General features: G+C 41.4%; 2 long non-coding RNA genes across 2 annotated transcripts; one reads left to right on the forward strand and one right to left on the reverse strand.

Moving 5' to 3' along the window:
• Positions 1–1,205: 1,205 nt before the first annotated feature.
• LOC138983821 (uncharacterized) lies at positions 1,206–8,795 on the reverse strand. Its single transcript, XR_011461271.1, has 5 exons — positions 8,632–8,795; positions 6,768–6,931; positions 6,171–6,244; positions 4,010–4,125; positions 1,206–3,431 (listed from the first exon to the last, which is right to left on the reverse strand). It is a non-coding gene; the product is annotated as an uncharacterized lncRNA (long non-coding RNA).
• Positions 8,796–17,349: 8,554 nt separating this feature from the next.
• LOC138983822 (uncharacterized) lies at positions 17,350–25,033 on the forward strand. Its single transcript, XR_011461272.1, has 3 exons — positions 17,350–17,508; positions 20,973–21,123; positions 22,308–25,033. It is a non-coding gene; the product is annotated as an uncharacterized lncRNA (long non-coding RNA).
• Positions 25,034–27,579: the final 2,546 nt, after the last annotated feature.

Below are 27,579 nucleotides of genomic sequence, written 5' to 3' on the forward strand. Positions count from 1 at the left end.
ATAATAAGGGGAGATCATGATGACGTACATGTCTATGGTTGCACAGTTGCCGCCCTTGGTTCGAAAACCCGGGGAACAGGATCAGGAATATCTAGTCGCTGGAACCTATAAGGTTATGCGGCGACTTATCAGATGATAATGTTTCGAACTTATCTTTTAAAAATTAAGTAAACAAATCTATGGAATATTTTGGAGTTCCATTGTGATTGGTTAAACAGATCTATATATCTTCTTATTATTTTATCCGTACTGTGTTTACATTTGAAAACAGATCTTTTCCGACGCCCCCCACTAAATTCATTTAAAAAAAAACCAAGACCTATAGGCTCTCGAAAATTTGATTTTCATAAGCACATTCCCCCCCTCTTCGTTCACAAAAAATCCGCAGGCGCTAGCTCTTACGGTTAGGACGCCGCTCTCGTGAAACGTTTTGGGGAAATCAAGCTGCTTGCCGTAAGGGGCCAGATATTGTTTTGCCAATTTTTTTTTAGTGTACCCCTTCAATAGCATGATACTGTCTTAAAAGGATTTTGAAATCGCTTGAGCCGTTTAGCCGCCGAATTAAATTAAAGAAATAGCTATATTTGGACTTTTTCACATTTTAAAGCTGGGTTTTTTTCCTACCGTCTGCACGACCAACCCACAATCCGATGTACCTTTCGGCTCTACGTGAAAACAAAATTAACAAACAAACAAACCAACAACAACAAAAACCAAGCAAAACAAATACACCAGCATTTTGGAACTGCGCGGCGTCGGTATGGCGCATTGACAGTGGCGATGGTGTAACCTAGAATTTAAATGCACCGGCGCGTAGTCTCCGCGGCGTATGTCCGCGCAGGTGGGATCGCCCAAGCGACGGTGAATGCATGCGCGGCGCACCATAAATGTTTACTGGGGTATAGGCAACAATTTTGAAAAATCAAGTACTTTTCAATGACTATTTAACAAAACTCTATTTTCAAGCACTTTTCAAGGCCTGGAAAAGGTTTTCCAATTTTCAAGGAGTTTTCCAGGGTTCAAGGACTCTGTACGAACCCTGCCCTGTGAAAACATTGGCCATAGATATATATGTGAATTACTTCCCTTGGGTATGAACATTTATGAATGATTAAATGGGTGAAAGAAGGCCATACAAAATAAAAATCAGCAAATAACTAAATCACTTCCCTTGTGAGTAAGAACAGTCACACCAATGTTCCAACTTTTTGCTAAAAATTCGCCTACAATGTGACCTTCAAAGTTGAAAAGGGGTAACTGAACTTCATGTTTGGATGTCATGGAGTCCAACATGTCAGTAAATTTTGAAAGCCCTAGATTCATAAACATCTGAAAACTGCTCAACGTCTTTGCATCACGGCACATTAATAAAAGTAAGAGTTAGTAAGACTGGCCTAACTGCTATGGTGAGGCAGTAATCACTCGTTGATGAATTCTTTTCTTTCTTTATTTGTTGTTTAACGTCGTTTTCAACCATTCAAGGTTATATTGCGACAGGAAAAGGGGGAGATGGGATAGAGGAAAGGGGGAAGATGGGATAGTGCCACTTGTCAATTGTTTCTTGTTCACAAAAGCACTAATCAACAAGAAGAGCAAACGCTCGATCGAGTCACTTTCGCAGTTCTGAATATTATATGAGGCATCAGATGGACAGGAAGAAATTGCTATTCACAACACAATGAGTCACGTTCACATAAAATTTGAGCCCGGTCACTTTTATAGTTTCCGAGAAAAGCCCAACGTTAAGTTGTGTGTTGCCGAACAGAAAAGGCTAGTTATCTCCCTTGTTTTTCTGATAACGTTCGTAAAAGGCTACAGATGTAAATACTTTGATGTAAAGAATAATCCTACAAAGTTTCAATCACATCCGATGAACTTTGTCAAAGATATAAAATGTCTAATTTTTCCTTTGACGCTGACCTGTGACCTTGAAAAAGGTCAAAGGTCAACGAAACCATCGTTAAAGTGTAGAGGTCTTTGGAGGTCACGACTAAACAAAATATGAGCCCGATCGCTTTGATAGTTTTCGAGAAAAGTCCAACGTTAAGGTGGTGTCTACGGACGGCCGGTCGGACGGCCGGCCGGCCGGACAGACTAACACTGACCGATTACATAGAGTCACATTTTCTCAAGTGACTAAAAAAACTGCTCCAGGGGCTTGCAACGTAGTACAATATATGACCTTACTGGGAGAATGCAAGTTTCCAGTACAAAGGACTTAACATTTCTTACATACTGCTTGACTAAAATCTTTACAAACATTGACTATATTCTATACAAGAAACACTGCTTAATATGTAGGTAAATGCACAACAGGTTGTGAACAGAAAATCCAAAAACGTAAGGTCTTAAAAGCGGGGAAGTTTGAAAAGGGGGGGAGGGGGGGACCTAAAATGTGGCGATCATAACAACCGGCATGGGTGGCCGAGTGGTAACGCACTTGCGCTCGGAATCGAGAGGTTGCGTGTTCGACCCTGGGTCAGGCCGCTATTTATTTCTCCCCCCTTTCCTAACCTAGGTGGTGGGTTCAAGTGCTAGTCTTTCGGATGAGCCAAAAAACCGAGGTCCCTTCGTGTACACTACATTGGGGGTGCACGTTAAAGATCCCACGATTGACAAAACGGTCTTTCCTGGCAAAATTGTATTCTTTCTTTATTTGGTGTTTAACGTCGTTTTCAACCACGAAGGTTATATCGCGACGGGCAAAATTGTATAGGCATAGCTAAAAATGTCCACCAAATACCCGTGTGACTTGGAATAATAGGCCGTGAAAAGTAGGATATGCGCCGAAATAGCTGCGATCTGCTGGCCGATGTGAATGCGTGATGTATTGTGTAAAAAAATTCCATCTCACACGACATAAATAAATCCCTGCGCCTTGAATATGTGCGCGATATAAATTGCATAAAAAAAAATCAAAACAAAATCCCTGCGCTTAGAACTGTACCCACGGAATACGCGTGATATAACTATAAGCCTCATATTGATTGATTGATTGATAATTTATCTAACAAAGTTCAGGTATGGATATATATATATATCTGTACACACAGTCACTATGTACATTGCATCTGTTCTCATTCGGCACATATCCGCATCCTGCCTAGACGGTTAGCTTCAGTCGCTTCCTGTAACGTTGATCTAACGCCAGCATTCTAGCCTGTTGATACACAGTTTCTAGAATTCTGAGTGACCTGCTGCAGCACAGCTGGTCTCGGCTTAAAAAATCTTGGTCAACAAAGATGGGGTACAAAGTGTTATAAAATAAAGCGTCCTTCCAAAGTCGATGACAGGTCCCCAGAGTATTCACAAAATTATATGGTACTGGAAGCCTTGCATGGCGACGAAAAAGATGTCCACGCCTACATGAAGAAGTATCCTTCACGGCTTCAGCGGAAACAGTCGGCTGGGGATGAGGACTAATGGTGAACCTATGTAAAACATATGAGAGACAAGAACAAATTTATGTCAACGGAAAAACAAAGAAAGAAGTAGAAAAGGACCTTCCCACCTTAACCCACCTTAACACAGTGAAAATGAAAAACACATGCGAATGTACTTATTTTTTAAACCCCCCCCCCCCCCCCTCCAATTAAGACCAATTATCCAAGATATTTTTCAGTCTTCAAAGGAGAATTTCACTGTTCTCATGGAACCCTCAAGAAAACTGAGCTGTGCTAATATATTATATAACTGCAAACATCCCTCAAATTCAATATTGCAAGCCACTATACATTCCTCATAAAGGCACATTCCTTCATGCTCACGTGTGAAAACTAACATAAGTTTACAAGTGTGTATCTATTTATAATAATAATAATAATAATAACGGGCATTTATAAAGCGCCTTATCAGAAGTTCAAAGCGCGTGACAACAATACATGTATAAAAAATTCATACAATCACTGTCAGATTCAAACAACACATCATGCACATCTCACATCCCCAGACTCTATGCTAAGGCCAACAAAACAAAATAGTCTGTTTACGGTATCCCAACCGACCCCACCTGTATCTGTTCCTTGCTGTTCTCCAAGAGACACCATGGTGCAACAAGCTGAAGGGTGTCCTGTCGTATTTCCTCGAAGTTGTAGTAGGCAAAGCAGGAGGTGGGGGGCGACTGACCTGCAGCAGAATTCAAATCAATTAGTCAAGTCACTATGACATATCTTTATTGTTATCGCCACACCAACCCTAAATTTTTCCTTCCATACTGTACAGGGTCCCCACTGCTTTTTAGAAACAAAATTCCATGACTTTTTCATGAGCCTCAATAACATTTTCCATGACTAGATCCACAGGTCGCCATTTGCGAACACGCAAACTTTTTACGTCTTGTCACTGCCAGTTTTGACACTGGCTTGCTTTGCACTGAATTTGAGTCAGTTTCTACGCAGTGTCTCTTCGACAAGCAAGTCAAGCATTTGCTAGGCAGTCAGATTATCGGTAATGTTTGCTGGTCCTGTCATTTCACTAAACTGGACCAGCCACTGTTTGTATCCATCTGCACTTTCGTAAATTCTGTTTCGTAACCGTCACTGTGACTTGATGAACTGTCATTTTTTTCACCGCGATACACAGTTCATTGCGAAGATCTTCCTCGGTAATTCGTTCCAATTCCGCATACTTTTTGTTGTCAAGAAACAACTGAAAGAAAGTTTCAAACTCATCATCCTCCATCTTGCTTGTCGAAGCGCTAAAGTACTTTATCGATGCAAAAACAAACAAGAAGAGCAAACGCTCGATCGAGTCACTTTCGCAGTTCTGAATATTATATGAGGCATCAGATGGACAGGAAGAAATTGCTATTCACAACACAATGAGTCACGTTCACATAAAATTTGAGCCCGGTCACTTTTATAGTTTCCGAGAAAAGCCCAACGTTAAGTTGTGTGTTGCCGAACAGAAAAGGCTAGCTATCTCCCTTGTTTTTCTGATAACGTTCGTAAAAGGCTACAGATGTAAATACTTTGATGTAAAGAATAATCCTACAAAGTTTCAATCACATCCGATGAACTTTGTCAAAGATATAAAATGTCTAATTTTTCCTTTGACACTGACCTGTGACCTTGAAAAAGGTCAAAGGTCAACGAAACCATCGTTAAAGTGTAGAGGTCATTGGAGGTCACGACTAAACAAAATATGAGCCCGATCGCTTTGATAGTTTCCGAGAAAAGTCCAACGTTAAGGTGGTGTCTACGGACGGCCGGCCGGCCGGACAGACTAACACTGACCGATTACATAGAGTCACATTTTCTCAAGTGACTCAAAAACTTCGACGAAACCGACTCAAATGCAGCGCAGACGACACGACGAGATAACAGAAGGAAGTGAGCCTCGCTTTGGCTCAAGTGCCGTTAAAAATACCGTTATTCTCGTATGCAAATATGAACGAGAAGTTGGTCATACGAACAAGCCTTGTGCTGGAGACGCAAATCGCGGGGGGGGGGGGGGGGGGGGGGGGGGGGTGGTGGAATGGCTGGGCAACGAAAATCGCCGCTGGCGTGCTAAAGGTTAATTTTTCTTTCTTTTTTATTTTTTTTAAATTCCATGACTTTCCATGACTTGAATTGAAATTCCATGACTTTCCAGGCCTGGAAAATTAAAAATCAAATTCCATGACTTTCCAGGTTTTCCATGACCTGTACGAACCCTGCTGTATTTGTTATCCTGAGAGAGAAAAATCCATGTTGCAGACTCAACTGGAAAAATTCCCTTCTCCATCATCTAGTGGACAGAGCTCACATGATTACAAACAAATCTTTTTTTAAAGTCACATACTTTGTGCGACAGTGTTAGTTTACTGCAACTGTAATTTATAAATAGCAAATTAATAAATATCACTTATCACTATCAGATAATCAGCTAAATGCCTGGCAGATGACCCTCATTCAAAGTGAGTCGTGGCTAAACCATGAAACTAGAAAAACAGGTTATACAGTGGAACACCCCTTTTAAGACCTACAATAATCTGAGAAAATTCAGTCTTAAAAAGGAGGGAGTCTTAAAAGGGGGGTAATTTTACAGAGGTTGTGAACAGAAAGTCTGAGAAAACAAGGTCTTTAAAAGGAGGGAGTCTTAAATTGGGGGGTTCCACTGTACCACAATATAAATCTCACACTGACAGCGGACAAAAACTGAGAAAACACCCAGTATACATCGGTACTCACAAAAGAGTTACAAGTAGCATCTCCAGGAGCCGAAATCCCAAGCCCTTGATATCTGCACGTTTAGCATCTTGTACCTGGAATAGTATGAAGATAACATGTCATTGTCACCGTCAGTAAATCACTTTATCAAAATTATCAATATCATATGATTACTTACTAAAATAACTTTATGAAGTGATCTAGCACTGTCAATGGCAATAGTATCATGACAGTTTGACAGTGAGATTACGATTAATCATCCTCATTAACAAATAACATAGATCAGTTCTAATGTAGTACCTGTTTGTAGTGAACTCACCAGCAGAAGTATTGCATACATGTATTAATTGCGCATTACTGAATCCATGCACCCACATAGTCTCTTACTAATTTGCAAAACCATAATGACTTCAAACCTCTGATGAATTACATAACTCATTTATGAAGAGTAGTTAATACTAATAGTTGTAGTACAAACCCAAGTTTGTGTGCGTGTTTGTATGTGTGGGTGTCGAGGGGTGGGGGGGGGGACGGGGACGGTTACCGATGGTTCACCCACAAAAATGTACACTTACTAAGTAACACTTAAAGTAACTATTTTCAAAGCTTCTTGCTTACCTTGGAATAGTGTCAAGCAGCTTATGTTGTGTCTAGATCAGCCATCAGATCTTCACACTCAGCGGGGTCAGCCTGCACATGCTGCAAACTGGACATGCCTGCAATTCTTGAGTAACCAATCTGTTGTTGCGGAGACAACGGAACCATGCTCAAGTCAGGTCCAACTGAAATAAAAGCATATTGTTAGCTGATAAATGATTTGGTCAAGCAAAACCATGCGGTATTTTTTTAATAAAATATTTAAATTTAGGCAAGCGATTCACAGAGCGCAGCGCGCTGTGCAGCGCGGCAATTCACAGAGCGCGGCACGTTGTGCAGCGCAGCGATTCCCAGAGCGCGGCTATTGCTCTCACCAGCGCAGATTGTTGATGCGCTTTATTTTTGTACATGTATGCATGATTATCAGCAACATTTTACAGTCTTTCTTTGAAAGCAACTTCAGGGCTGCAAGACTACAAAATTGCACTTTATGCAGACTGAATATATATATATATATATACGCGTTCAAATCAACTGGAAAAAAACCCACGCTGAAAAAATGATCTGCGCATGCGCGAATTCCAAAATGGCTGCTGAAGTGTTAAACTGGTGTGACACCGATTAACAGTTCCGCGGCACTGTACTCGGATAATTGTTTAAAAACGTCATCCCAGTTTAAAAACTCAGCTCCTTTCCATATATAGTAGAAGCCATTGCAATGACATGTAGTGATATGAGTATGAGTATGACTGCCAAGTATTCAAGGTCGGTGTCACAAACTGAAAACTCTGCCTGAACAATCCTTCTCATTGCGGTCAATGCGCATGCGCTAACATGGGGAGATTAATCAGGTCGTGAACAACCTAACCCTTAGCCTTACCCTAACCCATGGTTCGATCGGTCAAAGGGTCGCATTTTTGTAAGTCCAAGATTGGCGCATGCGCATTGACCGCAATGAGAAGGATTGTTCAGCAGAGGTAGGCACGTTTTTACATCGACGCGGCGATATACTGGTGAATTCAGTTGAAAGAGTGAGAGAGAGAGAATGGCTCAGCTCTGTTTTTCGTTTTATTGACAGTTTTATTTCTCAAATAGATCAGATAGATGTAGCTGTTGTAAACTTTGCGATTGTGAAGGAAATGTATCGGCAGAATACATCGCGCGTCGTGAATCGCAGCGTTCCTCGTAGTGCAGCGCGTTGTAAATCGCAACGCTGCACAACGCGACGCGCGCTGTGAATCCACTTCGTTAAATTTATGTATACCTCGCTGATGCAAAAATAATGTACTTATTAACTATTAGCATTTAGCTGGTCATTCAAACCATAGCTTGTTTAAAGCTAGTAGTAGCAGTAGTATTTAGTACTAGTAGTAATGATTTAGTAAAATACTACTATAGTAGAACTCGAACTCCTATTGCTAGTAAATTACTAATTAGTGCACACAAGAACAACAATGGCAGTTGGCAATGGCACTGGCAGAATACGATCAAATATCATTATTAGTCTCACCATGGGTTGACGTCCCATCAAAATGAATCACTGAATGAATTAGGGACTGAATCAAACTTCAGAGACATCATTGCAATTTTTCACAAAGACTGATTTTCAGCAAACAGCCATGTTTACCTGTACAAATGTATCAGTGCTATCACTATGACTATAAGTATGACAGTGTGGTAACTGGTAAGCTTAGTATTTGGTTCGAGCACAGGCGAAAGGTATCGTCCACTGGACCACCAGACTACTTTCATACTCAATACCAAACACTGTACATAATAAGGAAGTTGTGGTCCAGTGATTGAGTGAATACCTTCCGCCTGTGGTTCGAGACAGAGACAAAGTTGAAACTTAATTCGAGAAGCCAAACGGCTGACGAATACTTACGTATTTTGAGCAAACCCCACACACGTCGACCTCAAGTTGATGTCTGCTGGAGTACGTAGTCATAAAAACGTCCATAAAGCTTGGTTTTGAAACGTTTCTTTGCACGAGTTAGATTTATCCGCCATTTGTGATAACAGTTTACTGTACATGGCGCATGCGCGGTCTGCGCGACGTTACCAAACTATCGCCGGCACAGGCCACTGGCACTGATCTAAAAAGAGAGACTGACAAGTACAGGCACCTTATGGTGACTGATAACCCGACAGGCACAACCATGCTGTTGTTGTACGTTGTTGTGTTTTGTAGTTGTTATATTTAGTCAAGTTTTGACTAAATATTTTAACATCGAGGGGGAATCGAAACGAGGGTCGTGGTGTATGTGCGTGTGCGCGTGTGTGTGTCTGTGTGTGTGTGTAGAGCGATTCAGACTAAACTACTGTACCGATCTTTATGAAATTTGACATGAGAGTTCCTGGGTATGAAATCCCCGAACGGTTTTTTTCATTTTTTGGATAAATGTCTTTGATGACGTCATATCCGGCTTTTCGTGAAAGTTGAGGCGGCACTGTCACGCCCTCATTTTTCAACCAAATTGGTTGAAATTTTGGTCAAGTAATCTTCGACGAAGCCCGGACTTCGGTATTGCATTTCAGCGTGGTGGCTTAAAAATTAATTAATGACTTTGGTCATTAAAAATCTGAAAATTGTAAAAAAAAAAAAATTTTTATAAAACGATCCAAATTTACGTTTATCTTATTCTCCATCATTTGCTGATTCCAAAAACATATAAATATGTTATATTCGGATTAAAAACAAGCTCTGAAAATTAAATATATAAAAATTATTATCAAAATTAAATTCGGTCCAAATCAATTTAAAAACACTTTCATCTTATTCCTTGTCGGTTCCTGATTCCAAAAACATATAGATATGATATGTTTGGATTAAAAACACGCTCAGAAAGTTAAAACAAAGAGAGGTACAGACTGAAAAGCGTGCTATCTTTCTTAGCGCAACTGCTACCCCGCTCTTCTTGTCAATTTCACTGCCTTTGCCATGAGCGGTGGACTGACGATGCTACGAGTATACGGTCTTGCTGAAAAATGGCATTGCGTTCAGTTTCATTCTGTGAGTTCGACAGCTACTTGACTAAATATTGTATTTTCGCCTTACGCGATCTTGTTTCAAGTTCAGATGATGAGGCCGTGTGCGCTGCCAAAAGCAACTAATTAAAAGTGTGTGTGTGTGTGTAAAGCCGAGCGGTGGTAGCTTCACGTAGCTCCTAATATGGACCGGCTCCTAATATGGACCACCTCCTGTTCTGAAAAACTAACGGCGCTTGAGCGCTCAAAAAAGTTTTGTTCGCTGTATTGCAGAAACACAAATCTCAAAACCGTTAGGCTTTTTCTCTTTTTTTCACTCAGTTTGGCAGCGTTCACTCTAAACGGCTTTGCCGCCGAAAACGGACTCGTTTCTGTCCACAGCCAAAGCTTTTATCACACAAAAATTGCTATATATGACAGCTAAGACCGCATTTGTTACATTTTAGCAGGGTTGACCCCGAGTTTTTACCGTGCAAACAAAAAATATTAGCAAGATCTCAAAGTATGTGCGAGTCCCCTAATATGGACCGCCTTCAACAAATCGAGAAAAAAAAGCTAAAAGCTATTTTCAATAATTCATTAAGAAGCTTGCTGGAAATAACCTATAACTAGTCCTCGAGATTTAAAAAAAAAAGTCTTCTTTTCGTGGAAGTTGATAATTTCACTTATTTTCACTCTGTTTTTGATAAGCTTCTTTAGTTTCCTGGTGTGCTTCAAATAATGCTCTCATCAACCCGAAACAGATCAATCTAAAGCATATTTGAATTAGACTGACTTGTACACTAAGTTGTATCATGTTATTTTGAAGTATAGGGGGCTTTTTACAGTGATTTGTGAAGGCCGCTTCACTGATCCATATTAGGCGCCCAGGCTCCTATTATGGACCATTTGTGATTTTGTCTGTATTTAATTTTTGTTGAATGTTTATCAAAGCTATTTCACTCTAATAAGGCCTAACGGTTAACCTAAGAGAAAAGGACTACCAAACACAAAATAAAACTTCTTCGCAAGAAAACAAGCTAGTTATCAGCATGAAACAAAAAGTGGTCCATATTAGGAGCCCTTCCTAACTGTCTGTGTCTGCGTCGAAGATGTTACCGTGAATGTGTTTTTAAAAGACATTTGACAGGACGGCATTCAAACCACACGCACCAGACACGAACCGACGAACAAAATACTTCTGACAACAAAATGTAAAATCAATTAACAAGAGTGTAGTAAGATTCCAAATTGTATTCAGACCAAAACAACAATCATAAAAATATACATGGGTTCTTTCATATGTGTGTGTGTGTGTGTTGATGATGATAACTAGTTTTAACGTCCTCTTAGAACCGCAACTTGCTTTAGGACAGGTAGAGTTAATATGCTTTATGTGGGGACAAGACACTGAACAAACATGCAACCAGAGAACACATATATGATCGTGTTATAATTATATCTGGAAGTCTTTTGCGATATTTCAAAATGGGGATGGAAGTAAAGATTGTGTACGCGGAATATGGTTGGACTGGAGCGGTTTTGTAGGCTTATTTTTTTAATTTTTGTTATGTGGGATATTGTTATATTTTTGGCTGAATAGGTAAGTAAATAGATAACTGGAAAAATAATACAATGAAGAAGAAAAAGCTCGGTGTGAGGAACGGAGATCAGGTTTTTTTTTAAAACAGATATCCTATTTCAGCCTTCTACTATTGAGAGACACAGGGTGTATGCTAGCTTCCATTGAAGCGTGCAATGTTTATCTAAAAAAAAACTCATGGGGTTTCAGGTTATGTTCGTTGACAAGGGTGTGTAGGTTGCAGAAATCTTGCTGGAGTGATTGGCAGCGGTCAAAGAGGTGTAACAAAGATATAAACTGTCCACATTCACAGAGACGGGGAAAGCACTTGTGAGCGCATCCATGGCCATCCGTGCGAATTCTGAGAAGTATTTTAAGGAGGGAGGTGGGGAGTGTAGGCCTGTTTTGTTTTGTTTGTCGGGGCAGAATAAGCCAACCATGGGCATTGCCTTCTATTTTCAATTCTGTTTCCCAGTGACGCCAGGCAACTTTGGCCATTTTGTGTTTTGCTCCCGTCTTTGTTAATTTTATGTCATGAAATGCTGCTTGATCTGTAACAGCCTCTTTTGCTTCTCTGTCAGCCATATCCTTGCCTCTGATCCATGTGTGTGAGGGGAAGTACGTAGCCTAAGGGTCAGTTCTGTTCAAGAGGCAATGATCTGGTGACAGAGGAACAATATTTCCGTCTGAAGCTCTTCTCGGTTTCTGGAACCATTTTGAAGAGCAGTTATGCTAGTTTTGAGTCGGAGAGAATCACGACTCTTGTTGGAGGTCGAGGGGGGTCATTGATATAGTGGCATGCTCTTAAGATAACGTAGCCAGCATTTCTGCAGTGAAAATGGACACATCCTTGTTGAGTTTAATTTGTTTTAACTTATTTTGAGGTCAGGAATGACAAAAGCACAGTCAGCTTGGTCATCATTTTTTTGGAGCCGTCAGTAAATATTTGTAGGTGATCTTTGTTATTGTTTGAGATTATTTCTTTTACTATTGATGAGACAAGTACAGGGTTATCTTTTTTTGTTACACCCAGATCATGATCAGGGATGATAATGGGGGATTCCATGAACCAAAATGGGAAGGGGTGAATGGGAATGTGGGCCATCCTACCTGGGTTTACCCCCACTTTCTTGAAATATCGGTTGAACATATAGTCTGCTAGTGGGATCGTTGCTTCGTGTATTTTGGGTGTTTTTCTTTTTAGGTTTTGGTAAGAGGCCGAGGTTATTGTGTCGAACTCAGCAGTGAGCTCTTCGTTCACAGCATTGTCAAAAGTACTTGCTCTTGATACGTACTGGGCCGACTTTAGTCTTCTTTCTTCATCGAGGGGCAGCCAGCCAGCCTCTTGATACACTAGTTTGTTTATGGAGTCTTTTGGGAGATCAAAGATGAGTTAGAGTGCAGCCATTTCGGCTCTTAGGCACAATAATAGCAAACTAAAGAAGGGGAAGGGAAACGAAAGGGAGGGTAAAAACCACGCACTTCTTTACTCAAACTTCATAAAACCGACTGTAAAACTAACACCGGCTATTCTCCTTTCTCAATCATTATCAAAATCGATCCTAAAACAAAACAAGTCGCGTAAGGCGAAAATACAACATTTCGTCAAGCTGTCGAACTCCCAGAATGAAACTGAACGCAATGCATATTTTCAGCAAGACCGTATACTCGTAGCATCGTCAGTCCACCGCTCGTGGCAAATGCAGTGGAATTGACAAGAAGAGCGGGGTAGTAGTTGCTCTGAGAAGGACGGCACGCTTTTCTGTACCTCTCTTCGTTTTAACTTTCTGAGCGTGTTTTTAATCCAAACATATCATCTCTATATTTTTTTGGAATCAGGAACCGACAAGGAATAAGATGAAAGTGTTTTTAAATTGATTTCGAAAATTTAATTTTGATAAAAAAAATTATATTTTTATTTATATGTTTTTGGAATCAGAAAATGATGTCAGATGAAGAATAAGATGAACGTACATTTGGATCGTTTTATACATTTTTTTTCTACAATTTTTAGATTTTTAATGACCAAAGTCATTAATTAATTTTTAAGCCACCAAACTGAAATGCAATACCGAGGTCCGGCCTTTGTCGAAGATTGCTTGACTAGAATTTCAATTAATTTGATTGAAAAATGAGGGTGTGACATTGCCGCCTCAACTTTTACAAAAAGCCGGATATGACGTCATCAAAGGTATTTATCGAAAAAAATAAAAAAATGTCCGGGGATATCATACCCAGGAACTCTCATGTAAAATTTCATAAAGATCGGTTCAGTAGTTTGGTCTGAATCGCTCTACACACACACATGCACACGCACACACACACACACACACAAACTTGACTAAATGTAAAGAGACAGTATGTATTGCATCTAAACACGAGCTAAGTAAAACATTATCAGAAAAGGTAGAGCAAGAGAAATCCCAAAACTCAAATTCGAGTCACTGCAGTTCGTACTGTACAAGTTGAGAAAGTTGCAAGTCCAGTCAGTAGCCACCATCTCGGACGGATGTTTCGGGGAGGGGGGGGTGGGGGAGTAGAACAAATGCCTATCTGTGGTCCTTCGCCGCTTCGAATTCCTTACAGGTCCCACACACATGAGAAAACGATTAACTCGGCCAGTAGCCTACCCCAGCAAAAGTGCAAAGGAATATAGAAGAAAACTAAAATCTGACCGCGCTAAATAGTCAGGTTAGAATGACCTACTTTCTCTGCTCAACGCACGGGCAATGCAGTCTCTCGTGTACACTGTACTGTGACAAGGCTCATAATTATAGAGAAAATAAGAGATACCCCCAAAAATGTTTGTGCACTGCACTTTTTTTCACATTTATAAACTGATGATCAGTGTGTGTATGTGTGTGTTCAGTTGTGTGTGCGTGTGTGTGTGTCAGTTCAAGGGGTGTGTGTGTGTGTCACTGTGTGCCCGTGTGTGTGTGTGTGTGTGACGGTCAGTCAGTGTGTGCCCGTGTGTGTGTGTGTGTGTGTGTGTGACGGTCAGTCAGTGTCAGTCACAGTGTGTGTGTGTGTGTGTGTGTGTGTGTGTGCATGTGTGTGCATGTGTGTGTGCCGTGTGCAGTGACAGTGTGAATGTGTGTGACGGTGTGTGTGTGTGTGTATGATGTATGTGCAGTGTGTGTATGTGTGTGTGTGACCGGCGTGCTGAGAGAGAAACTAGAGAGAGAGAGAGGGAGCCGATAATCGTCTGATTCTGCAGGTTCGGCACCAGGCTGATGAAAACGCAGAATAATCCATCAAAACAACACTCTAACATCAAGTTTTAGAAACCAGAAAAACTTATCGAAACTCCATAGGTTTCGTGGTGTTTTGCGCACTGCTGAAACGCGTTTAACACGACGTGAATCGCCGTGCGTTAATGTAGCGAAAACGTCCAAAACGCAGACACCCAAACTCGATGTTTTACTGTGTTTTGCAGCCCGCTAAAATCTCAGGGATTTTATTGCGTTACGGCAGTTTTTCTAACTTGATGTGAATCGCACAGGTATAATGCCACAAAATTCAGTTGATTAACTTCATGTTTCATGTTATATGCCACGTTATAATGCCAAAACGTGACTTTTCGCCCAGTGGCGGCTGCGCTGCGCAAGCCTAGGTCATGGCCGAACTTTAGGCCTACGGAGAAATATCGCTGGATATTTTCTCCCTAGATTAACAGAGACAAAGAAGGGAAGTCATGCTGTATGTATATATATCGATTGGAGATTGGATTCAAAACAACAACAAAGTCATAGTACCTGAAAGGAATTCGATCGATACATAAATGTTATTTGCGTTTTTGACCAAAATATGACATTTTACACAGATCTCGACAGTCATTGTTCACCTTGACCGCTATCGCGGTCTCGGAGAACAATGACTGTCTCGATCTGTGTAAAATGTCATATTTTGGTCAAACACGCAAATGACGTATAATATGTTACAGTTAATCTGTGAAACTAGGGAATACGTGTATCAACTAAACTATTTTAGGTAATACATGAATTAACTGGGATTTTTCCGTCAGTTAATTTATGTATTACCTAGTTAATACACGTATTCCATGGTTTCACAGATTAACTGTAACATATATAACGCATCAGTGGTAGGTATTTATTTGATTCCATTAGTATGTCTTTGAATACAAGTAAAAGCAGTTAAAATTCGATGTGAGTTTTATGATAATTATTTGATATGCTGCAAATGTAAACCGTCTGATCGTTTAAAGCATCTCTGCAGAATGTTATGAGAATGTTGCAATTGTGATTTTAATCGCTAATTGCTCCTAAGTGTACCATCATTGGGGAGTATACACCTTTTAGTTCTTGTGAGTTTTAGACTGATCTCTTCTTCTTCTTCTTCGTTCATGGACTTAGACTCCCATGTTCACTCATGTTTTTAGCACGAGTGGATTTTTAAGTGTATGACCGTTTTTACCCCGCCATTCAGGCAGCATACGCCGATTTCAGGGGAGGCATGCTTGATATGTTCGTGTTTCTATAACCCACCGAACTCTGACATGGATTACAGGATCTTTTCCGTGCGCACTTGGTCTTGTGCTTGCGTGTACACACGAAGGGGGTGAAGTCACTAGCAGGTCTGCACATAAGTTGACCTGGGAGATCGGAAAAATCTCCAGTCTTAACCCACCAGGCGGCAGCGACCGGGATTCGAACTCACGACCTTCCGATTAGGAGGCCGACGTCTTACCACCACGCCACTGCGCCCGTCGCACTGATCTAAAAGTGTCTGTGTTGATACAAAACTCTCTCTCTCTCTCTCTCTCTCTCTCTCTCTCTCTCTCTCTCTCTCTCTCTCTCTCTCTCTCTCTCTTCCTCTATCCTCAGTTGTGCGTGGGTGCGTCTGTCTGTCTGTCTTTACTAGGTGTATGTATATGTACCTTTGTGCTTTTTGTGTTGGGACAGCAGGCGTGTATGCCGGCGCATGTCAACTTTTATCTCGACAAACACGTCTGGAGCGTTCAAAAGAACTGAGTGAGTCGTTAAAACGCCAGACTGAAACGAAACACTTACCACACACACACAATCACGAGCACACATCGGCACACGAACACACACGAACACACACACACACACACACTCACACACACACACACACACACTTGCAAAGAAAAAAGTGACACTCCCCCAACCCAAAACATTTGCTAAAAGTGCCGGTCGACAAACGCGGGTTTGGCAAACAGCTGATTTTACCGGCTTTTTGACCTTCATTTTCGACCTTCGTCGGCGCACACCCACCGCCCCGCCCCAAATTCAGCCAATCACAGCCCACTTCGTTCAACTCGTCGGAATAAGGTCGGCCATATTTGGTGCCAAGTGACCTACGTTCAGTGGCGTGAGCGCTTACAGAATGGCTTAGCTGGATTTTGTTCGGGTCAGTGCGCAAAGCTAGCTGCACGCAGGTGTGACGTTTTCATCTTTCGCCGTGGTGATATTTCGATTCTCGGCCTCGTTGATCTAGTATAAACTCTACACTGAACAAAAAAACACCCTTCGATAGTACTGATGAGCGACCTTGTGTACCTTACATTCATGGGGCCAAATTTGTCCAACCAATTTTTTTTTATTTAACTTAGAAATTTGATTCATCCTAAAATGTTTCCCTTTTTACTCAAGGGACGTAACCACTCGGTACACGTTTTCGAATAAATCGATTTTGGGGGTGAAATCTATTACATTTCACCACCAATTTTCTTCCCATGCAAGAAACTGACATGCTTTTCGTCCAGAAATAATTTCACTTCTTAATTTTACCAGGAAACAACATTTCAGTCTTGAGTATATATATATCGAGGGGGAAATCTGTACACAGGCGAAAGATGAAATCGTGACACCGGAACAGTTATATGGCGTAAATACGAAGGCAAACAAGTTGTTTGTCGAACTAGAGGTGGTGGTCGGGGTGGGGTGGGGGAGAGAGAAGGGAGTGGGGAAGGGTGTATGATGGCAATATAAAGTAGGAAAAAGAAAGCCAGTTGTTTGTTGAACTAGAGGTGGGGGTGGGGGGTGACAGAGAAGGGAGTGGGGAGGGGTATCGTGGCAATATAAAGTTGGAAAAAGAAAATCCTCAGTCCTTTTTTCGCCATTCATACTCTTCACCAGATGTGCGCTGTGGGCGATTTGCTGACGTTTCCTAGGAGCTGATTGAAACTCCGCACATTCATATCTTCCTGCACAGTTCATCCCTCATTTACAGGTACGCTCTTTTTCTTTTCTTTTCTCCTTTTTTCGTGTTCTTTGGGTAGTGTTTTTTTTTCTTTTCAGTGTGAACATGTGGCCAGAGAAGCAGCTTCTCAGTAATACTCTTCTTGGTCCACTCCACGGGTTGACTTTTTGGAGTACAAAAGGATAACGCAGGGTTTGATTTTTGGGCAATTTGTTTGATAGTTTGATAAAAAGAAATATAACCAATGTTAATGCAATTATAAGCCAAATATCTCGGAGAAGAAAAAAACCATTTTCCACAAAAAATGGTATTTGTCGTTTGTCCGAGATGACGATATATAGTGACCGCAGCCTTTTTCATGCTCTTTACCCCCCTGTTTGTAATACAATGTATTTTATTCCCCCGAAATCGGCGTATGCTGCCCGAATGGCGGGGTAAAAGCGGTCATACACGTACAAATCCCCTCGTGCTAAAGACATGAGTGAACGTGGGAGTCTAAGCCCATGAACGAAGGAGAAGAAGAAGAAGAATGTATTTCAGATTGTATTTAATTTGTATTGGTTTGAATATTAGGATTTAAGAATATTATGCGCCAGTTCATAAATGTTGTCCTTGAGAGCACAACTAAACGTGTACTGCACTTGTTGCGCTCCTGCCTGCGTGAGTGGTTAACAAGATCACATAGCTTTGTAAACCGATTATAATTTAGCTATAATTATAATTGATTGAAAATATTGTACATTTTCGAAGATTGTCCATGTTAAACGAAAGAATGATATTATTATTATTTATAACCCAATCTGTTTATGTTTAAACTGTTCATCTTCGCTCACAGTATCATACTCATAGCGAGTCATATTGTAACTGAGGTTCAAAAGAAATGAGAGAAAGAAGAGAAAAAAAGAGAAAAAGAAAGAGAAAAAAAAAGAGAAAAAAAAAAAGAAGAAAAAGAAAAAGAGAAAAAAAAAAAAAAAAAAAAAACCTTTGTAAACCGAATGAGGAACTGTAAAAATCCAAAAAACAGATAAGACTTCAAAATTCAGAATTAAACAAGAAATTCCTCCGAGGTAGGAAAAACACCCCCGTTGGTCAAAGGGAAATAACCATTCTCACTGCCACCAACTGAGAAGGTTATTTCCCTTTGACCATTAATATGTCCCTCTATAAGTCCTTGTAGAATCTTAATCCAGCAATAACTCCCTAACCGTGTGTTTTACTGGTCCCAATTTTTGTAAGGACCGTCTCAGGAATGTATAGAACCTGTTCACCAAGTTTGGTGACGATCGGTCAGTTCATTCTTGAGATCTATATGCGAACACAAACACACAAACACACAAACAAACAAACAAACAAACACATCGACCGAAACCTATACACACCCCTATACCGGGGGTGTAACTATACCGGGGGTGGAAAAACAAGAATGGTAGGTCATTGAAACAACCGGCACGGTGGCCTAGTGGTAAGGCGTCCGCCCCGTGATCGGGAGGTCGTGGGTTCGAACCCCGGCCGGGTCATACCTAAGACTTTAAAATTGGCAATCTAGTGGTTGCTCCGCCTGGCGTCTGGCATTATGAGGTTAGTGCTAGGACGGGTTGGTCCGGTGTCAGAATAATGTGACTGGATGAGACATGAAGCCTGTGCTGCGACTTCTGTCTTGTGTGTGGCGCACGTTATATGTCAAAGCAGTACCGCCCTGATATGGCCCTTCGTGGTCGGCTGGGCGTTAAGCACAAAACAAAAGAAGACACACAAAAAAGGTCAGTAATTGGAACGTTTATCATTGAGACAGGAAATCGGTGACCGATAGGTTTGGGTGTGCGACGAAAGGTCGAGTTTTACAATGTCGAGGCACAAAAGGTCGAAGACATTTGGTCAAGAGTCAAAAGGTCGAGGGCGACAAAAGGTCGAAGGTGACAAAAGGTCAACAGCAAAACGTCTAAGGGACAAAAGGTCGAGGATTGAAAAAGGTCGAGGATTAAAAAACTGTCGGCATCATTTTCTGTTTACGTGTGTGTTACAGTTTTTTTTATTGCTTGGAAAAAACGCTGCTTTGTGTGCATTAATTTGATAAATGTTGTGTTATTTGTTGAGTTATTCAAAACAGTGTTCGTACAAAGAGTGCCTTGAGTGACGGGTGTTTGTTTGTGTTCATGGACCCACGGCTTTGTCGGTAAATGAAGCGTAGTGTGGTCAACAGTGAATACAGCTCGACACTCAACTGTGACAGATTGTTGTTGGTGAAACATGTCACTGATACGCTAAAAGCTTGAGTTTTTTGTTTCCTTCTTTTTTCTTTTCCATATTTAAACTTTGAAAGCATTTGCAAACAAAGACAGAGTTACATTCGGACAGGGACACAGACACAGAATTGAGCTCGTCAAATCACACACAGGAAACGACAAGGCGGTGCACAAAGGTTACTGCTGTCGTTTTTGTCTTACATCCAAAATTGTGAAGACATATACTAAGAATGTGTCTGTGCGTGTGCGCGCGTTCGAGCGTTATTGTGTGTGTGTGTGTGTGTGTGTGTGTGTGTGTGTGTGTGTGTGTGTGTGTGTGTGTGTGTGTGTGATCATATTCACAAATCACCCCTGTGATACGCACAGTAGGCACTCGAAGCAGAATTTTCATCACGAATGGACACAGAAAATTAAATCGAAATTTTTAATCCTCGACCTTTTGTCCCGCAGACGTTTTGCTGTTGACCTTTTGTCACCCTCGACCTTTTGTCGCACTCGACCTTTTGACTCTTGACCAAATTGTCCTCGACCTTTTGTGCCTCGACCTTTTGACCCTCGACCTTTCGGTTCTCACCCATAGGTTTACATCCTTTTTTGACGTGAAGATAATGCACCCAGCTGCCTCAGTTGTTACACTGTGTTCCCAAAATTAAAACAACAGACTTGTTTTGATACTGTGGTGAAATAACATCACGCTCATTTTAAACTGAAACGGCAAAATGGTCAAGTTGTTCGAATGTGTTTTGTCTCTCGGTCTCAGCCTTGCTCTGTCACTGTTTCTGTCTCGCTTTCTCTCAGTGTGTCTTTGTGTCTGCCTGTCTGTCTGTCTGCCTGCCTTTCTGTCTCTGTTTGTCTATCTGTCTGTCTGTCTGCCTGCCTGCCTGTCTGTCTGTCTGTCTCTGTCTCCCTTTCTCTTTATCTCACCGGGCACACACACACACACACACACACACACACACACACACACACACACACACACACATACACACACTCTCTTTCTCACACACACACACTCACACATAGACTCTCTCTCTCTCTCTCTCTCTCTTTCTCGTTCTCTCTCGTTCTCTCTCTCTGTGTCTCTGTGTGTCTCTCTCTCTCTCTCTCTCTCTCTCTCTCTCTCTCTCTCTCTCTCTCTCTCTCTCTCTCTCTCTCTCTCTCTCTTTCCTGATGAACCAAAACCGCTTTTTTTTCGTGGTTGTTACTCAGAGACAGGCTTTTACATATGTCATGTTCAATCATATTTTCCAGATCTTCACAATGGAATTCACAAGAATCTTACTGGTCAGTGCACTGGTCATGTTTGTCCTGGCCACAGTCCTCGCACGGCCTCACGCAAGCTCGGGAACTGAAAACGAGTTGGCCGACATTGCTTCTGAATTGACACACACACTCAGAGAAGGTGGGTAGGGCCTACCTTATTTACATAACTTTGAAAATGAAAGTTGTAAACTCAAAACTTACAAAAGTATTTTTTCCTATGTTACTTTGACACATGTACATTCGGAGGTTTATTATAACCTTTGTTGTTGTTGTTGTTGTTGTTGTTGTTGTTGTTGTTGTTGTTGTTGTAGAAGTGATTAAAACGAACATTCAGACTTCTCTCCTTGAATATAAATCATTTCTCAACGCTATGACAGTAAGATCTGAGAGTTATGACATCGGGAAAATACTTTTTTGTTTTATATTCAGAGCTCGATAGGTCAAGTTTAACTCGTTGTTTCTATCTACAAATAGCTATTATTAATGCCGTTTTCGATCAGATGGTGCGGTCAAAAGTTAATAGAATGGTTAGTTAAGGGAGGGGGGGGGGGGTTGTGAAATGCTTGGACCAGTTATAGCTTCCATTAAATTTTGTTGCCACTTGCTTTGTTGTTCTAGACCAATTCGTTGTTGACAAACTCGAACCAATATTGACTGTTTTCTTTCATTGTATTTTTTAATCTTTTTTATTTTCTTGTTTTCATGTGTTATGTGTGTAGTGACGTTTATTTATTCATTCATTTATTTATTTGTTAATTTGTGTATTTATACATTGTTTAATTGTTAATTATGCATTAATTAATTCATTTATCGGTCTAGCCATGCACCGTCTGGGTTTCGTTCTCATACTGAATGAATCTCGAATTGTTCACTCTTCTTTCGGTATTAGACGTCAATTTCACGGGGATATGTCTAGAATATGCCATCCATCCATTCTTTGATTTATTGAATCATTTATTCGCTTACTTGTTTATTTATCCATTCACTCATCTATCCATCCATGCACCGACTGAGTTTCGTTCTCTGACAGAATGAATCTCGAATTGTTCACTTTTCTTTCGGTATGGAACGTCAATTTCTTCAGGCTATATCTGGAGTATGCCATTCACCATCCATCCATCCATTGCTCCATCCATTTATTTATTCATTTATGTATTTATTTTTCTTTCTTTCTTTCCTTCTTTCTTTCCTTCTTTCTTTCCTTCTTTCTATCTTTTCTTCTTTTCTTTTTTCCTTCTTTATTTATTTTTTTCTCTTTTTTTTCTTTTTTTCTCTTTTTTTCTTTCTTTCAGTGTTGATTGATTTCTGTATTTATTGTTTCAGTGGTGGACATCATGGAATCCAACAAGCCCCGACGACGGAGGCGCATGGTGCATTTCCACATTGGACGCGCGCATCATCACCCCCGGAACTACCCTCGCTTCAGGCGTCGCCGCTACAGGAAGCAAAGGGGAGGCCGCAACGCCGACATCAGCGACCACTGAGAAATAGATGTGTTTTATGCAGGCAATATAAGGCGGGGTGGAGACAACGGTGGAAACTTAGTGTAGGAATAGCGAACATTGTATGAATACTTGAAGCGCATAAATATATCAAACGTTGCCCGCAACAGATTTATTCAGAGGGGAGGTCGTAACACCGACATCAGCGACCACTGAAAAATAAAGAGACACACTGCTTTATACGGAGATTATAAGGCGTTGGGGGGGTGACAACGGTGGAAACTTGGTGTGAGAATTGTGAATATTGAAGTACGGGAATATCAAACTTTGCCCACAATAGATGTATCCAAAGGGGAGGCCGTAACACCGGTGTAACACGAGAAAATTACTCCCACGAGATTTTTACTCCGGAGTAAACATTTCGTACGAAAAAGTTACTCCCTTTACGAAAAAAGCACTCCCCCATTGCACGAGAAAATTACTCCCCAAGACAGGTGAGTTCCGAGAAAACATTTCGTACAAAAATGTTACTCCCCTGACGAATAAATAACGAATAAATTACTTCACCCCAACACGAGCAATTTAACTTCCCATGCCAGGTGTACGAAATTTCTACTCCCTTGTCCCCTGTTAGTCTTGGTGGTGGAAGGGGTGGAGGGAGGGTAGCGCGACATTCGTTTGCGCGAGATCACATTATTGGCATTATCTCTTCGCCCGCATCCCATTTTAGCGTACGAGATTTTTACTGGAAGTAAAAAAAATGGGGAGTAAAAATGTCGTGGAGGGAGTAATTTTTTCGTGCCCTGGGGAGTTCTTTTCTCGTACGAAAAATTTACTCGGAGTAAGAATTTCGTACGAAATATTTACTCCGGAGTAAATTTTTCGTGGAGTAAAAATTTCGTGTTACACCGGCATCAGCGACGACTGAGAAATAAAGAGACAGGCTGCTTTATTTATAGAATACAAGACAAAGGAAATGAGGAGGGCGCAATCGCCCGGATGTGGGGGCGGGGAGAGGGGGGGGGGGGTGGGAGCGGAAGAACGGCTTTAGTGGGAATGGGGAAAGGGGAGGTCGAGGGAGAGGGCAACATTTTTGAGAACTGGTGTGACAATATCAGCAAATATGAACGCGGATCTAGAACACAATATAAGATGACCCATCTTGATTATAAAGTAACCTATTTCTGTTCGTGTGGAACACTTTTGTTTTCTTCTTCTGAAATATGATACGCCAAGAACCATCCCTGACAAGAACACCCGCAGAGGTCAAAGGTTTTGTCTACCTTCTAAAGTCAGTGTTTTTTTCTTTTGTGGACGATTTTCTTTTCTTTCTATATTTGTGAATGGGATATGAGATAGCGTTGACGATAGAAAGGAGAATATAAGGACTGGAGGATTAGCACAGGATAAAAACCAGCCCTTTTAAAGTCAACCCTCTTTTGTGCAAAGAGCAGGCCTGTCAAGATATGATTTATAACTGTGTTACCGACACGAAATTCGCACAAAAGACGGAGAATATCTCTCTTAACTCTGCCGCTTTAGTGCCCGCTTTCTTATACAGTGGTACGAGTCCAATATATTCATAAAGCTTGCAAGAGAAAAATGTTTTTCGTTCGCCTCGAAGATTTTCAGTACCAGCCAATATGGCAGAGGTTCAAGACATCGCTTCGAGTGTGAATGTTTGTTGGTTCGTGGCCAGCTCTGTGGTTTATGAATGAGATAATCCGGTGTTATTAACATCAAAATTGGCAAATAAAAGTGTGCTAAGCAGGATTGTGAATGTAAGAACCGATCAAGAGAGAAAGAGAGAGAGAGAGAGAGAGAGAGAGAGAGAGAGAGAGAGAGAGAGAGAGAGAGAGAAGATAATGAGAACAAAATAGAGTAAGAGAGTGTACGTGTGTATGTTCGTGTATGTTTGTGTGTGTATGTGTGCGTGCGTATGTGCGTGTGTGTGCGTGCGTGCGTGCGTGCTTGCGTGTGTGGGCGTAACTTACCTTGGAAATGAGATGTCAAATAAAGTGCAAACAAACATGAGGCTACTTCCTGTACATTTGTTTCAAGCATGGAATGGTCAATCATAATGTTGAATATATCAAACGCTTTTTTCAGCAACAAATTCTTTGTTGCATACATTCTATTTTACAGAATGCATGTACTGATAATGTTGTTTTCCTGTAGATATTCATCAATATCCATACCTTTTTCAGAAAATAATGCCATATTCCATTCTCATTTTATTAAATCTCTGCGCATCAGATCAGATTCATTCGCCACGGTACCTGTTTATATGAATTTTGTTTTCTTGAAATATGAAGTGAGTGTGCTTTGGAAAACACGTACATAAATGAAGCGAGAGAGATGTACGCGTAATAACAAAAAGCACTTTGACGGCTAGCTAGCACAAAATGGCAAACAAGGTTTTATTTTGTTGTGGTTTAAACTAAACTCGAGTTCAGATCTGAACTAGTGGCGAGGAGCACGTTGTTGGAATGTGTGCATGACAAGATAAACCATCTTTTAAGTATTTGTCAGTGATCGTATTTTTGTTCGAACACTGTCAAAATATTCACAATGATGGTTTACAAATAAAGATAAAAGAAAAAGAGAGTGTTGCTGTGTATGTTTGTGTTTGTGTGTGTGTGTGTGTGTGTGTGTGTGTGTGTGTGTGTGTGTGTCTGTCTGTCTGTCTGTCTGTCTGTCTGTCTGTCTGTCTGTCTGTCTGTGTTTGTGTGTGTATGTGAGTTTGCAAACAATCGATTTGTCTTAGTCTCTCGTTCTTTCTTCTTTGCGTCTGTTTTAATCCCATCAGCAAATACTGTTTATTGTGCTAAACCCGTCACGCCATTTTAAACACACGGACGCTTGCATACATGCACTCACATAGACTCTTTTAGAAAGCTTTGCCTACTACACAACGATTGGTCAAGAAAGAAAGTCGCACGAAGCAATTGAAAACTGCGACTATCGTACATCACAGCTTAGTCAATGGCGTCATTCTGGTAATGATGTTGTTATTGCTTTTGTAAAGCGTTTTGTGTGTTCGAAAGCGCTATAGAAATCACCATTATTATTATTTTTTTAATTTTTATTAGTTAACTCCACATTAGTTTAAGCTTTTACAACACGTGTTTGTGCAAAATGAAGGCAGTCCTCCTGCGCGGTAGCAATATTAATTTGTAACGCAGAACCTATGTTACCCCATGAAAGCCTAGACAGCCCTGGGATCGACAGTTTACATCGTGCATGGTTTCAAAAAAGGAAAGAGAGAATGCTTAATGTCCTACAGGCTAAATATTTCGCCTCTTAAGGACATGATATGGGTTATATGATAATTCGAGTTTTACGCCCTCACGGCTTTTGATCTATGCGTGTATGCGTGTTTAGATGATATCAGTCATCTGCACTTATGGCAGCACGACCGAGGTCTTTTACGTGCCATTGTGATGACACGGGGGTGGGACATGGCTTCCGTCTCTGGGTCTTCACATAAAATTGACCCGTGTCAGTCCCGGCCCGAATTCGAACCTGCGACCTTCCGATCACAAGCCCAGTGCTCTACCAACTGAGCTACCGGGACCCCGTGCATGGTTTTTAAGGGAAGGCAAGCATCTTTAAAAACCAGCTCAGCAAAAATCAGCCAGGGATTTTCCATGACCGTTCTTACTCCAACGAAAGAATCGGCAAAAAAGCGCCACACGTCCTCCCAGTGCAGTCTCTTTAAAGTGTCGTTGACACTCACAAAACTTTGATTCATAAAAAGAGAAAGAGAGCGGGAGAGAGAGAGAAAAGAAAGAATAAAGAAAAGACGCGGGTGCTTCTGACGAAATCACAGAAAGCTAGCGCTCCACTAGATAATCTTCAAGCCTTATAATCTCCCCGGCCTTCGGTGCGTAGGGATATTTTACTATATAGCCCTTTGACGTCATAGAGAACAGATTCGCTATTGTCTTTTTGTCGTCAGCTAAGCTCGCGTCTTTCTTATAGCTGTAACTTGAGACTGCGGTAGTGTACACTGACAGACACGCTTTTGATGTATATAGAAACAAGTTTATGAATATGTCGCACTTATAGGCCGTGTGAGCTGTAAGGGTTTTGTGTGAATGAAATGTATCTCGTGAGGTGATCGAGAAAGGTTGAGAGAAGGGGTCGTGTGGTGGAGAACTCTATGTGTGTGTGTGTGTGTGTGTGTGTGTGTGCAGGGGCGGATCAGTTGCTTTGTAAGGGGGGGGGGGGGGGCACTTTGAATCGAAAGTGAATGTGATGGGCGCGAAGCGCCCGAATTTGCTAGGGGGGTCCGGGGGCATGCCCCCCCGGAAAAAGTTTTTGCCCAAAGAAGCAAAATGGTGCCATTTGAACTTAGAAATGGTCATAGAATCAGCATAGAAAAATCTTTTTTTTTTCTTCTTCTTTTTTTTTCGGGGGGGGGGCACGTGCCCCCTGTGCCCTCCCCCCCCCCTCATCCGCCCCTGGTGTGTGTATGTGTGTCACTGTGTGTGTGTGTGTGTGTGTTCAACGGTGTGTGTGTGCAGGGTTCGACACTAGCGGGGGCGGGGGGCGGAACGCCCCAGAGTTTTGTGTTCCGCCCCAAACATTGCCGAAGCTTGGGGCCCACTCCGCCCCAGGATAAATTCCAACTGACAATGACAAACCGAAAATTCCAATGCCAGAGCCAATCACTAAAAATCGCCAGTCAAAGTCGTCACTGAAATTTGCGTTACGATCAATGCCGCAGTCAAGAAAAAAAAACATTGAAATCGTCGAAGGACAATGCCGCAAGGGAAATAACTCCCATTGTGCTCTTTAGCGTGAGAGATAAGTATCGCCTTCAAATGCCAAACGCAAAATGTGGCGACACATCCCTGGTGTAAAAAGACATGGAAATGAAGATGAAGAACAGGGTGGAGAGAAACGAAAAAAGGAGACCGATGCAGCCAAAAGCGTGAAGCGCTGTCGTAATTTCAATGTCAAATGGTTGAAAGAATTTCCCTGGCTTCAGTACGATGAAGAAAAACAGACAATGCATTGCCGCACGTGAATACTGAGAGTGGGCCCCAGATTTTTGTTTTCCGCCCCAGCAATTTCCATCTCTGGGGCCAGTGTGGCCCCAGGCCAAATAAGTTAGTGTCGACCCCTGGTGTGTGTGTGTGTGTGTG

Source organism: Littorina saxatilis, linkage group LG13 (genome assembly GCF_037325665.1).
Source record: "Littorina saxatilis isolate snail1 linkage group LG13, US_GU_Lsax_2.0, whole genome shotgun sequence".
In the NCBI taxonomy this organism is placed as follows: domain Eukaryota; kingdom Metazoa; phylum Mollusca; class Gastropoda; order Littorinimorpha; family Littorinidae; genus Littorina; species Littorina saxatilis.